The sequence below is a fragment of the Mustela putorius genome, unplaced genomic scaffold (genome assembly GCF_011764305.1).
Source record: "Mustela putorius furo isolate JIRA1106 unplaced genomic scaffold, ASM1176430v1.1 tig00003845_pilon_pilon_pilon, whole genome shotgun sequence".
In the NCBI taxonomy this organism is placed as follows: Eukaryota; Metazoa; Chordata; class Mammalia; order Carnivora; family Mustelidae; genus Mustela; species Mustela putorius.
The window spans coordinates 71817236-71832500 of NW_025421998.1; the positions used below are offsets into that span (position 1 = coordinate 71817236).

The 15265-nt window shown below is 38.2% G+C and overlaps 1 protein-coding gene across 6 annotated transcripts in view; it reads left to right on the top strand.

Moving 5' to 3' along the window:
• FOXP2 (forkhead box P2) overlaps nt 1-15265 on the top strand; it is a 546452-nt gene that overhangs the window by 455335 nt on the left and 75852 nt on the right. The gene's annotated exons all lie outside the window — the stretch shown is intronic.

A 15265-nucleotide genomic window follows, 5' to 3' on the forward strand; every position in this document is an offset into this window, starting at 1 on the left:
GTTCTCAGAGCATTCACACACCCAATGGTAACTATGGGAAGTGATGGGTATTTTAACTAGTTAGACTGTGGTCATCATTTGACAATGTATACACATCAAATAAAAATGGATCTACAAAACAGAAAGAGAGAGACTTTGGAAATGCCAGAGTCAAGGATGCTTTCAACTTATTGTCTGACATCAACTATATGACCGTTTGCAACATTAAGTACAGAATAAGTATGCCTACGATTTTTGTTCTCGGAATGGCTTCTGATGTATTTATGTTTATTTATGTTTGCTTTGGGAAGAGGGGCAAGTTTTCCACCCAAAACTGGCAAATCAACATTTTTACAGTTTATTTCAATGTCTATTAAGATCTCTTAAGTAAATTTGGTTTTTAAAATGTCTTTGCGATAAAATCCAGTTTTCCAACAGAAACTAATAAATATTTCAAGATAGAAAATTTATAAATAAATTTCTGTACTTTGGTTTTACAGGGAGAAAATATGGTTCTCTCAATTCTTAAGACTAGTATATTGATCGCACATTCAGTTAGATCGCGACAGCCCTGGTTTATATCTGCCTCTTCTGGTGATTGTTAATATTGCCTCGTTTTACTCTCACACATGTCCCAGTAAATTCTATGGTCGCTTTGTGGGTAGCCAAGCTTGCTTAGGCCTTTAGTAAAGACTCCCATAAACCCTGATGCTCAGAGAATGGAGTTTTTAGGAGCACCAAGGATTCAACAAAAAGAAACTGTAGTAAAGGTGGTGAACAATACCTTGGATTTAGGAGAAAAAAGTAATTCAAATGTTTAATTCTTCCTCATATTTATTCTGTCTTATATCTTGATTTGTCTGCACCTTAAAAATGGATTATAAGGAGTATGTTATCTAACAAATGGCATAATTACCTAAGTAATGTGAAATTACTTTGTGAATTTAAAAATGCTATACTTTTATATTTTGTATTTGGGTGGCTAAGTGTCCGACTAAGTGTCAGACTCCTGATTTCAGCTCAGGTCATGCTCTCAGGGTACTGAGATCGAGCCCCGCCTGGGACTCTGTGCTCAGTGGGCAGTCTGCTTGAGATCTTTTCCTCTCCCTCTATGCCTCCTACAGCTCTCTCTCTCTCTCAAATTAATAAATAAATCTTTAAAAAATAAAATGTTTTACAAATAGTACGAACAAACCCACCATATGGTCAAACTCAGAGTTGTACTTGTCAAGAACACAGGGTTAAATTAAGTGTAATTACTATGCAGGACAGCAATCTATGCCTTGGGAACTTACATTTACATATTTTATCTTGATATTATATCTTCATAGCAGATTAACTGACCCTAAAACACTGAATGATGCCAAAAGTAAAAGCATTATTTCTATATGAAATGTGAGCATTTTGTGGATATTTTAATGTCACAATTATAAGTAAAACAGTATTCACATATTAGAAGTTTTGATGCAAGCAGGCCAGGTCCGAGGCCACTGGGAGGGTCCGGCGGGATCGGCCAAGAGGGTCCTTGGCTTCATCCAAGATGAAAATCAAACAAGAGCCAACAAGAGGTGAAAGCAGAATTTACTGAAGATATTGAGAGCAGATACAGATGGAGAATCCAGGAGACTCAGAAATGAAAGGAGCCTAGATTCTTGCTTGGGGTGTGGGGTTTTTATTGACGATTGTGCTCTGGTGCACATGTTCTCTCAAGCATCTAGGAACTGGTCAGAACCAGGACAGGGGTCATGTATCCATCATAAGTCACTGGCTCTCTCAGAGCCAGGGGTTCTTGGTGTCAAGACGTCTAGCACCAGTGGTCTGGAATATGCACACCATGGCTTCACCCCATCATTCCTCAGATATTATCTATTGGGTTGGAAGACTGTAAAGATATCATTAACTCCTTGTCCCTTATGAGGAGGACATACATTAAAGCACATATAAAAGGCAGAGGTAGAGAGGTACAGGTCCTAGCAAGAACAGAAGCAGGAAAAGAAGGAAAGGGAAAAAAAAATTAGCTTTTTCTTTCATGGGATCCTTTCAGTTCCCCTATTTCCATTTTAACCCTGATAATCTCAGGGATTTTTTTTTTTTTTTTTTTTGAAGCACTACTATGTAAAAAAAAACCTCTAGCCTTGGGGCGTGTGGGTGGCTCAGCGGGTTAAGCCTCTGCCTTCAGCTCAGGTCATGATCCCAGGGTCCTGGGATCAAGCCCCACATCAGGCTCTCTGCTCAGCAAGGAGCCTGCTTCTTCATCTCTCTCTGCCTGCCTTTCTGCCTACTTGTGATTTGTCTGTCAAATAAATAAATAAAATCTTTAAAAAAAAAAAAAACCTTTTGCCAGATTGTAGAAGATCAGAGTAAATGAAGCAAAATCATTTCTCTAATCTGGTTTATATGCAGGCAATTATAATAAAAGGCAGAAGGGGATGACTATAATAGAACAAACAAATTCAAGTGAATGCATAGAAAAGAAAATAATTGATTGCTAATCCAAGCTTCCTCGCAATCACCTCATAAAGTTGGCCACGGGACTGAGCCATGAACGCTGAGGCAGGTTTTGGTAGACTGAGGTGTTTGCCGACACGGTGCACCCGGGCTGAGAGAGATGAAAAAGGTAAACTGGCAGAAAGCAGAAGTGCCACGTGTGCTCAGGGTGTGGCAGGGGGCTCGCTGGTTCTGATGTCTGCTATGAAAAATTTAGGATTCGGTGGTGATAGGCCTTAAATTTTAAGTAAGGAAAATAAACTCTTCCCTTTAAGATTGGGAAACCTTGTTAGCATTTGACAAAGCTAGAGACATGACGAGACTTGTATTTGGGCAAGGTAATCCTAGCAACTATAAGTAGTATTGATTGGAGAAGGAAGACATTGGAGGCCGGGAGGCCACCGCAAAGACTGTAACAAGAGTTCAAATGAAAAATGGCGAAGTATGGGGGTGACTGGGTGGCTCATTGGGTTAAAGCCTCTGCCTACGGCTCAGGTCATGGTCTCAGGGTCCTGGGATTGAGCCCCCACATCAGGCTCTCTGCTCAACGGGAAACCTGCTTCCTCCTCTCTCTCTGCCTTGCCTCTCCGACTACTTGAAATCTCTATCAAATAAATTTTTTAAAAAATCTTAAAGAAAAGAAAAATGGCGAAGTATGGAATTAAGACTTGAGGGAGCGTGAAGGGAGCATGAAGGGCGAGGAGGGAGGCGGACAGGAGAGGCATGGTAGAAACGACTGGGCAATAGTAACTGACTGATCAAAATTGAATTGAGACGGAGGGAGGAATGGAAATTTCTTTGGGGTCTTGAGTTTGGCTGAGAAGGGAATGATGTCATTGAGTGAGACACAGTCCCTCTGCAGTGAGAGAAACAGCTTTGCAGGTTCAAGACTAAGCCTGGAGTTTGAGTAATGGTATCTGTATGTGTACAACTGACGGTCTTATTTTCAGATCTTGAACTCAGAGAAAGTAGGTACAAGTGCCTTATGGGCCAAAACATAACTTTGCTGAAGCCAGCTGACTGTCAAACTAGACCTAGATGTTTCAAAAAATACCACTGTTCTGAAGACTTATGGAGACTTTAAACATTTTGTAAAATTGGGAGGCCCTCCTGAGTTGCCCTTCTGTCCCTGTCTGTCCTCCGCACCAGGAGGTCTGTAGCAATCAGAAACGTGACTAATCTCATTAAGTGCCTGTGGCTTGAAACAGTCTTGAGCACCATTCTCCTTGCCCTCTCCTCAAGGATTCCCTCCCTGCCCAGGCAGTCGAAATAGCAGCCTGATTAGGTGGTGTAGAGAGGGAGACTGTGCTAACACAATGCATTGTATTCGGGAAGGGCCAGCCTTACAAATAAAGGCGTGGAGGTGGGAGTTGGCAAGGAGCCTTAGTAGCAGTATACTTAGGGGGATTGGGTTTTCTGTGCGGTAATAATGATCAAATTAGAGGAAGGCCAGCACTGAGTGCTTACAAAGTGCCAAATACTGTGCTAAGCCTTTCACATGCATTGTCTCATTTAAAGCTGGCAGTTAATGGTATTTTTGTATTATTACCCCCATTTTACTTCTAAGGAATCTAGAGTAGAGAGAGTTTAAATACCTTGGCCACATCAGCATTGCTCGTGAGACTTGACTTGGGTTATTCATCCCACCGAGCTGACTCTAGAGCCTACCCTTCTAATACTGCTCTGTTATTACATGAAGATGTCACAGACAAGGGGAGTTAGGATTCTACCTTGATCCAGCTGAGCTACACTAGATGAAAGCCTGCTGAAAATCAGGCTAGTGTCTGTTTATTTTATAAAGCCACGGATGCAGAACTGAGAAGATTCAATCTTATCCATGTGGATAGAGACTCTGGTAAACTGTAATCCAGTTACCAAACCTGTCTGTTGGCAAGTGCAAGGCTAGATAGACCCCTGCTTAAGAAGGAGGAGGAGGAAAAATGTAGAAGAGAAGAAATCCTTTTTACTAACAGGGGACGAATGCATCAAAGAAGACTTTACTAAATCACCCAAAAGAAAAGGAATGTAAAAATGTTTGCCATCTTCAAGAGGCTTCAGGAAAACATGGGTTTTATGAAACAGAGGGAACTGTAAGATCAGAAGTGGTTGAGATGAGAAGGAAATGGTGCAAGTTTGGAGAGTGTGAGGTGAGAATGTGATGGAATAGAGATGGCAGAGGAATTAAAATGCAATATCAGAATTAATTTTGCTTTAAAGGTATAGCAGTTAAAAGCAGTGCTGACGCTATCAGTGATTTACCTAATGCAGGGGAGAAAACTTTATTCTCCACAATTTAAAAGAAACATACAGACATTTTAAAATGTGAGACAGTAATAGAGCAGAGAATGGAGTTTGAACCTAAAAATTATGATAATTTCTGCATATAAACATTTCTTGAATGGAGGGAGATCAGAATATTTACAGAGATAGGAACCTAACATAAAGTCCAAGAAATTATTCTTAAAAACAAATGAGGTAGGGAAAGAGGGAAAGCAGGGGAGAAATTTATACCTTGATAGGCAAATGTCTTGTTAAATAAACACACAGGAAATAATTTTATAGTTACTCAGTTGTGGGGGGGTGGGAATGTTTCCCATAAATCAGGTGAGTGAAATGAACTGACTTCAGATTTTTTTTTCTCTCTGATGCAAATGCCTAAAGACACTAGCACCATATCCACAGAATACTGAAGAAAAAAAAAAAATCTGTGACTCAAAAATGTTATGCATGGTGTGTTACTTTTATGGTGTCACCTAACAAGTTCCCATAACTTAGCAAGTTAAAACAGTACTACCCATTTATCATCTCACAGTTTCTGTGAGCTCCTAGTCTGAGTATCGATCCACTGGGTCTTCTGCTGTGGATCACAGTGTACATCCCTTACTTACATAGTGACTTTCAGACTGAACACCTAGCAGCAAACTTTGTATCTTGTGTAGTTTTTCATAGTTACTATCCTGTGATAATCTCAGCTGTGCTACTGGAAGACTTAGGTTATTTAACTACACTGTTGCAACGAAAATTTTTGCATATGCAGACAAAAGCAAAGACTATCTACAAGAGGAATTTTTTTTCTGTTTTTGTGTTCTCAAATGAATGTTACGGAGTGGATATTACCTTTTAATTAAAAGAAAATAAATTTCATGTTAAAATGGGTATTAAAATATTTAAAAATATACCAACTCTTGGAGTGAAGGTAATGAAATCATAGGTGATTTTTCTTGCATATTTTAGTATTTCACTTATTTATTATATTTTTTAAGGTTTTATTTTTAGGGGCACCTGAGTGGCTCAGTCAGTTGAGCATGGTTTCAGCTCAGGTCATGATCTCAGGGCTGTGAAATCTAGCCCCACTTCAGGCTCCATGCTGGGCATGGAGCCTGCTTTAAGATTCTCTCTCTCTCTCCCTCTGCCACTGTTCCTCCTCTCCTAAATTTTATTTTTAATCAATCTCCACACCCAACACAGGGCTCAAACTCCAACCCTGAGATCAGGAGCCACATGCTCTACAGCCAAGCACCCCAATATTTTAGTATTTAAATTTCAACTCTGAGCATACTATATGTATATATATATATATATATATATAACCTTAAAAGAAACAACTTATGGAGGTTAATTTTGTAAATTTTTCCTGCATTTATCTGTGGTATAATTTAGTCAATAAACATGTAGTGAGACCTATTATATACCAGAACATGGTAGAGGCCATGTACACCTAACAGAATAAAGCATATTTTCTGTCTTAAAGGACTTTACTGTGTGAGGAGAGACAGACATTGAAACGTGATTTTTAAAGTGATGTAGTAAGTGCTTTTACATACTATAGACAGAGGACGGAGCAATAACTAAAAATCTGAGCTTTCCCGATGCAAACTGATTCACTGAAAAGGAAAGATATCAAATAACACTTAGCTTTTTTTGTTTCTTCTTAAACTATTATTATTTCAATGCTGAAGTTTCTGTGAAGAGGAAGAATTTGAAATAAAATGTGTAGTACTCTGTGGTTAAAGCATGAGAAATGTCACTTGCTATCTGTGGACATCTGTAGTGAGTCAAGAGTAATCAAAAAGCCAGGGGAGCTGTCTTGTTCTGTGATTCTTCTTTATGAATATGCCAAAAGAAGCACATTTGTAAATCTTATTTGCATTATTGGGAACATATGAAATGAGATTGTTTTCTGATTCTTTTTTTTTTTTTCTGCTTTGGAAACAAATTTTTACTAAAGTACTCAGATGAACAATTTCAAAAATTTTACACAAATCCCAACTGTACTCATTTTCTGTTTAGTATTTAAAGGTTTATCCTGTTAAAAAGACCATAGGGAAAGTATTACGTTGTATTTTTGATGCCCTCAGACACCTCTAAAGTATTTTCTTATTTCCTAAACACCACATCCTGGACCACCACTCAGGAAACATATAACTGGTGTGTGAAGAAACTTTCCTCCATTAGATTGTTTTTAAAATACATATTTTTAAATATTTTATTTATTTGAGAGACAGCATGTGCAAGCAGGAGGGAGAAGTAAGGGGAGAGGGAGAAGCAGACCCCCTACGGAGCAGAGAGCCAGAGTGGACCAGTCTCAGGACCCTGGGATTATGACCTGAGCCAAGGGCAGACCCTGAACCGACTGATTCACCCAGGTGCTCCTTCAAGATATATTTTTTTAATATTTTATTTTTAAGTAATATCTGTCCCCATTATGGGGATCAAACTTACAACCCTGAGATCCAGAGTCACATGCTCTACCGACTAAGCCCGCCAGGTGCCCCATCAAAGTACTTTCTTTTATTGCATCTATTTTGTGTCAAATACCACATTAAACCCTGAATGCACAGCATTAAGCCTGATGGTGTAGCCTTCCTCACAAAGTTTAGGAAGAAAGAACATGAAGCAGGATGCATTCATGGCTAAATTCATGGGGCCAAGAACCACTTGGGATACTTTTTCACTGCTTAAAAGGCTCCAGGAAGTATTTCTCTCTGGGTCTCCACCCTATCCAACCTACACCTGGTATTTCGTTAGAATTGCCATTTCTTTTCTGTTATTTCCAAAGGAAAACATCTTTACAGACAGCACCTCGGCAGTAACCAAACCGTGGCTATTACATCCTTAGAGATTTTAGTCTAACATAATGAGAAGGACGGCTACTAGAGGTCTCGGTGTGAACAAATTGCACTGGGTAGAGGTGCACAGATAAATGATAGTCAAGGAAGTGGGAGAGGGGGTGGGTGTGGGCATGAGGAGTGAAAAGGAAGGGGGTTGAGAATAGAAAGAGAATGAAAAGCAAATTTAGATTTATTATGAAAAACTTCTTCAAAGCTACATTTTAGGGACTCTGTAAAAGTTAACCATATGAAAAAACACTATAGCAGAGTTTTAAAAATGCCTGGAGACGAGGTAGATGTAGTTCATACCAGCACGTTTCTTTCTTCTCAGTGTCACATGGCAAAAAATGAAAAGAGACCCTCTTAGGAACTGAGGGTCTGATAGTCTGGCTTTGATCCAGAAGATCCAGAGACAAGAGGAGAGGGATCTGGAAACTCACTTCCCTAATGGGAAGAACAGCTAGTGTTCTCTCACGCTTCGTATATTCTGCTTCTAATACGGGACTTAATCTTTCACGTCGCCTGCTGTAGATGCATGTCTAGGATCCAGAGGTTATAGACAGACACATCTGTAGGCTCAGAAGTTTTGTGAAGGACATGCTGGCAAAGAGTCTTGTCTTTTCTCAGGGAGAGGCTGAGTTTCAGGAAGGTTTGGATTAATCCCTGATTAATAAACTCAGAAATCATGTGCAAGAGAAGTTAAGAACATTGAAGGAGCAGCCCTCGTTTTCTGAGGGAAATGTGATCGCATGTCAGGAAGCCTGACTCTGAAGTCGTGATACTGTTAAGTGACAGCATACAGGGCTTGATACAGACTTTGGCATTTTTGATATTCCTGTAACCAAAGGATTAGTAATTGTCTACCATTTCCAGGTTTTGTCAATTGTATAAAATAATAGCATTTATCATGCCTTTGATATCCACAGATGAAAAGTACCTTACTGATGTAAATTACATTCCCATGGTGTTCCTGAAGAGATCTGATACATTTTATCTAATTTTCCTCTCACCTGTTTATTTTAAATCAGAATTCTTGCTTACTAATACTATTTTGCAACTTGTGCTGTATATTCAACTGGAAAACCTCACTAGCCTGACAAAATATTTTAGACATTGCCATGGTACCAGGGTCACAGCTAAGTTACTTTGTATGATTATAATACATGGTTTTGCTCAAAGGATTTTTTTAAAATAATTTAAAACTGGTGGGAAGTATTTACTATCTTGCATTTTGTACTTGATTGACTCTTAGCAGCATTATTCTTAGAGAATATTTCTTTTAAAAAGCTGTGAATTATTTATAATCTTAATGTGTTCTATAACTGCATTTTAAAAAATCTTATTTAGTGTTTGAATTAATATCTTTACATATTTTAAAATTCAAAAGGTACTTCTTTTACCTCCGTCCCATAGACAGTTCTCTTCCCCAGAGATAATCAGTATTAGCATTTTTTGGTATCTTCTAGAAATACCTTGTGCATATTCAAGCAGCGTGGATATTTTATACAAATGGCAGCATTCTGTTTGCTACCTTTGCTTTCTGCACTAAGAAATATATTTTTGGAAATCACTGCTTCAGCAGCCTATAAGGAGCCTCCTCATTCATTTCTATGACTAGATGTTATACCACTGAAGGATGATGTTCTTTATCCAGTTTCCTATTGATTCCCACCTGGGATGTTTCTAATTTCTAATTGCTAACAAATATGCATCAATGAATAGCTCTGAACATATGGCATTTCACACATGCACAAGTATAACTGAGGGTAAGTTTCTAGAGCTGGAACTTCTGGGCCAAAGAATATGTTTATTTGTAATTTTAATTGATATTACCCAAAGGCTGTCTGTAGATCTGTTGCCATTTTGTATTTCCTTAACTTGGTGTATGCTTTCCACAACTTCACCAACACAATACTATCTAACAATTGGATCTTTCCCAACTTGCCAGCCTTCTCAGAATTTCTTGAATTTGCTTTCTTTTTAGTATGAATTAGGTTGAATGTGTTTTCACACCTAAAAGAGGCATTTTCTCCACATGGTTCAGTACTTTGCCCATTTCTTCTGTTGGATTGTCAGTTTTTCTTCATGACCTAGAGGAGCTTTTCATATATTAGGAAACTTCTGAGTGAAGTTGTGATCCCTATTTATCATTTACTTTTACCTTTGACTTTGATTTCTACTATGCAAATTTATTTTTATGTAGTTGATTTATTGGCATTTTCATTTATGGGTTCTGGGTTTTATGTCATTGTTAGTAGACCTTTCCTCCTCTGAGATGATAAAACAGTTATTCCATGTATTTTGTCTAGAATTTCATGGTTTTATTGTTTACATTTAGATCTTTGGCCTATTAGAATCTAACCTAATACAAGCTGTGAGGAAGCAAGTGCTTTTACATACACACACAGCATTTACTCAGAAGACGTGGTTATCATCATCAATAAGAAACTAATGTATGTGGGAATAGTTTATTACCCTGGTGCTTCCCTCCCCCAGCTTTATGGAGGTCAGATTGACAAATAAAAAGGTAAGATATTTACAGTGTACAAAATACATACACATTGTGAGATGACTCTTATCAAGTTAATGAACACGCCCATCACTTCAAATAGTTACCTTTTTGTGTATATATAGTGTATATGAAGTGTGAAATGAAGACATTTAAGCTCTATTCGCTTAACAAATTTCAATGATGTGATACAGTGTTATCAACTATAGCTGGCATGTTGTACATTTAATCCTCAGACCATTTTCATTTTAAAACTGAAAATTTATGCCCTTTCACCGGCTTCTTCCTCTCTCTCCTGCATCTCCCTGCCGTAGTCTCTGACAACCACTTTTCAGCCCTCTGTTTCTATGGGTTTGTTTCTTTTTTTTTTTTCTTTATCCCCTTTATAGGTGATAATATGTAGTATTTGTTTTTTTCTGTCTGCCTTCTTTTACTTACCGTAATGCCTCCAGTTTCGTCCATGGTGTCCCAGATAACAGGATTTCCATTTTTAATGGCTGAATAATATACCATTGTATGCATATACCACATTTTCTTTATCTATTTGTCTTTTTTTTCCCCTAAGATTTTACCCATTTATTTGATAGAGAGAGCGAGAGAGTACAAGAGTGGGGCAAGAGGCAAAGGGAGAAGCAGACTCCACAGTGAGCATATCCATTTATCTTTTGACACTTCGGTGGTTTCCATATCTTGCTATTGTGAATAATGCTGCAGTGAACAGGGGAGTGCAGAGATGTCTTTAAAATGCTGATTACATTTCCTTTGGATACGAACCTTGAAGTGGAATTTCTGGATCAAATTTATATAAAAATGTGTTTATTTTTATATGTATATTTTAATTTATATTAAATTTAAATTAATTTAAATCATTAATATATTAATAATATAATATTAATGATATAATATATATTAATTTATATATATTTATTTTCAAAGCACTTTACCACTAATAATAATCTGTAAAATTTATTTTTTATAAAAATAAAACATAAAATTAAAACTATTTTTAATTTCTTGGAGGACCACCATGCTGTTTTTCATACTGACTGTGCCAGTTTACATACCACCAACAGTATGCAGAGATTCCCTTTTCTCCACATCCTCACTAGCATTTGTTATCTCTTCTCTTTGTGATAATAGACATCCTAATAGATGTGAAATGATAGCTTACTGTGGTTTTGATTTGCATTTCCCTGAAGATTAGTAATATCGAGCATCTTTTCATGTACTTTTTCACCACTTATATGTATCTTCTTTGGAAAAATGTCTATTCAGACCTTTTGCCCATGTTTAATGGGATTGGTTTTTTGCTATTGAATTGTATGAGCTCCTTGTATATTTAAAATTTTAACCCATTACTGGATACGTGGTCTGCAAATATTTTCTCCCACTCCATAGCTTGCCTTTTCGTTTTGCTGATGTACCACTTGTTACTTTGGGTGCTTTCTCCTTCCATCTGTGAAAGGACTTTGCTCTGCCTTTTACTCACTTTCCCACTTCTCTTACAACTAGTTTATCTACCTCTACAGAGAAACGTGCCTCAGATCTTCTCAATTAAACAAGTAAGACTCCATGCAATCCACTTACTCTTGAAGTTTGGCAGTTCTACCACTTACCTTCATCATAACACTGGTAATTAAGATAATGGTCTACTCTCTCAAATCTGTTACTGACTATTTCCCCCTACTATTTCCACAATCCGACTTCTGACCAAACCCTCCCATCAGGTTATTTTAGCCAATTTCGGTAACCTCCATTTTAACCAAGACACGGAGCATCATCTTACCATTATCTTAATCTTTTTGCTTCATGTGATTTTGTTGATGGTATTTTCCTTCTTACAGTACTCTTTTCTAAGACTTTATGGTACTGTTCTCCAGGTTTTCAACCAGACTTCTGAAGCTGGGCCTTCTCAGTATCCTTCCCAGTCTCTGATTCCTTTTTGCCTTCAAATGACAGTACTCCTCTATTGTTGGCTCTCCCCTTTAGGTCACTTTCTTAAAGATTTATTTATTCATCTGAGAGAGGGAGTGTGTGTGTCTGGGCTGGGAGGGGCAGATAGAATTTCAGACAGACCCCATACCAAGCTTGGAGCTGATATAAGGCTCATCCCATGACCCTGAGGATCATGACCTGAGCCCAGACGAAGACTCTTAACTTACTGAGCCACCCAGGGGCCTCTCCTTTAGATCACTTTATGGTTACCATTTAGTTGCATGATTAATGATTTGCTCCCTATCTCCTCTATTGGGATATAAACAAGGGCTATATTGGGCTCCTGCTGAGTACTTCTGCCTCATCACCACCTCATTTCCCTTGTTACAGGTCAAGACCAAGTCAAGTTAATGTCTGTATGAGCTTTTTCTGCCTTACTATGTGCCCTCTTTGATCCTATCAATACATGGCCCCTTTTCATCCTTCAGGTCTTAGCTTAAATACTACCTTGCAAAAAGACCTTCCTTAACTATACTATCTAAGATGATCTTTATGTTCCTTGTATAATACCTTCTTTATTTCCTCCTAGAATATATCAAAGTTTGTAATTATTTATTTCAGCAGTTTACTGGTCTAATTCATTTATTCTCCATTAGAGTATAGACTTTGCAAGGGCAAGGACCTATTATGTCTTGTTCCTGTAGTACCCTTAGAACTTAGTGTATGTCTGCATATAGTAGGTGACGAATAGACATTTATTGATGGAAGGAAGAGAGAAAGGAAGGGAGGGGAGAAAGAAGAAAGGAGAGAAAAAAGAGAGGAGGGAGTACGGAGGAAACTGATTCTACTGGTTCACCATTATGTCCTCAACATCTAACTTTTAACATTATGTGTATTCAACAAATATTGTTTAGGAAATGAGTTCCCAAAAGTCTATCCTCAACCCTGTCCTCTTTTCATTCTACATACCTCATACAGATTTATGGGTAACTTCACCTTATACTATTACTTCAACTCCCATTGCTCTGCTAATGGCTCCCAAATCTAAATCTGAGGCCATTACTTTCTGGTTCAAGAACCACATATAGAGAAGCTTGCTGGACATTCCTACAAGAAATATCACAGGTCCCTTAAAAGCAGCAAGCTCAACATTGAATTTATTACTTTACCATGTAACACTAATCCTCTTCCTGTGTCCTTTACCTTCAGAAATGAAGCCATCATCTGCTCAGATTACTTTGAGTCATCTAGATGACTCCTTTCTATTCAGTTTCTATATATAATCAGTGAAATCCTGCGTGTTCAAATGAAATTTTCCTTCTCTGACTTATTTTGCTTTGTGTGATACTCTTTATCTCCATCCATGTTGTTGCAAATGGCAAGACTTCATTTTTTTGATGGCTGAGTAATATTCCATTCTATAGTATACCACATCTTTTTTTTTTTTTTTTTACTCAGATCTAGAATTGGGATTTGGTTTAGGGTCAGAATAATGGTTGGGGTTAGGAACAGTGTGAGGGTTTGTGTCTGCAGTTCAGAAACCTCTCCAGAGGGGTAACTTTAGGGTTAGGGTTTATGAGTTAAGTAGGTAAAGGAGATTAAGGAATGCACTTGTGATGATATTGGATATTATATGGAAGTATAGAATCCCTATATTGTTGACCAACTGGAATTAAAATACCAACTTAAAAAAAAAAAAAGCCCAGTGTGTGTGTGTGTGTTCATATTTCTCAGCACCTCTCATCTCTTCTCAACTCCTCCTCCTCTCCGTTCTACTCAGGTAATCTACAATGTCCACAGTGACCTCCTAACTAGCAGTGTTGCTATGGATAGTCCTAAAATTCAGATCTGGTCATAGCATTTTTCTTCAATCCTTCAAGAAGTCTGTGTTTCTTTACCCCCTACTCAATCAGCTCTCAGAGAAGAAATGTTTATCTTCTGAATTTAGTAGCCATGGACTTCTCACAGTATGGCTTCTACCTACCTGTGCTGTATTACCCCATACCTCTACTCTAGTCATAGAAATGACTTGCCATTGCCCAAAAGAGTCTTGCTTTTATTAATGCCTTACTTCTAGAGAAGTCTTACAATATTCTTGATTCCTGTTTATTCATTAAAACTCAGCTTAAGCATTACCTCCCCTTGAAAGCCCTTTCTCATTCTGCCATGCTAATATCTGTCCTAGTTCTTCCTTACATTCATCTAGGGTAACTCTTGCCACACTGAACTCTAATTATGCATCTCATTTACCTTCCCCACCACCACCAGAGATAGCAACTTTTGGTTCGTTGGATGAGTGAATGATTATAGAAGGGTTTATTCTCCAAGAAACTGCCTAACAAGTTGAAATTGTGATTAGAACATAGAGCCAAAGTTGGAGACAGATAAAACCTGGATACCAAGAAAACCCAGATCACTAGTATGGACAAAGCCAAAAACAGGAACAGAAACTAAGACACAAGGAATCTCATGAGTGGGAGCTAGAACTGAAACCCTTACATACCAAAACATGGGTACCAGTAGAGCCTGTTGCCAGGTGAGGGATTTATCCGGCCTAGGGAACTGTGAGGCTGGATGGGGATGTGAGAACAGTGTGCTTGCTCAGACAGAGTTTTCCTGCTGCACAGGCAAACAAAACCAAACCCTTCTGTCTGGCGTGACTTTGTACCAGAATGATATTTTTAATAAATAGTAAAATACTTAAATGTATGTGTGGAACTCTATTAATGGATACTATATACCACATTTTTAAAAAGATTTTACTTATTTCTTTGTCAGAGAGAGAGCACACACAGCAGGGGGGTGGGTAGCAGGCAGAGGGAGAAGCAGGCTCCCCACTCAACAAGGAACCTGAGGTGGGACTCAATCCCAGGACTCCAGGATCAGAACCTAAGCTGAAAACAGTTCCTTCACCGACTGGGCCACCCAGGCACCCTATATACCACAGTTTAAAAAATCTCTGCTTAGAAACCCCTCAGGGTTCAGTGTAGATTATGAGATCCCAACTTTTTAATGTTTTAGATCTTAACTCTTGGTAGAGACAACAGGTGGGATAGGCTCTCTTAGCATTCCACTTGTAAAATAAACTGAGGCTTAATCATGTATAATTAAGTCTCTGGAAGGGAGTTCGGCTGAGGACAGAAGGAAGGAGGAATGGAAGATCATATGAGTGGTTACCATGTGTTATCACAATTAATCATCAGAATAACCTAGCGAAATGGATGTGCTTAGCTCTGTGTTACTG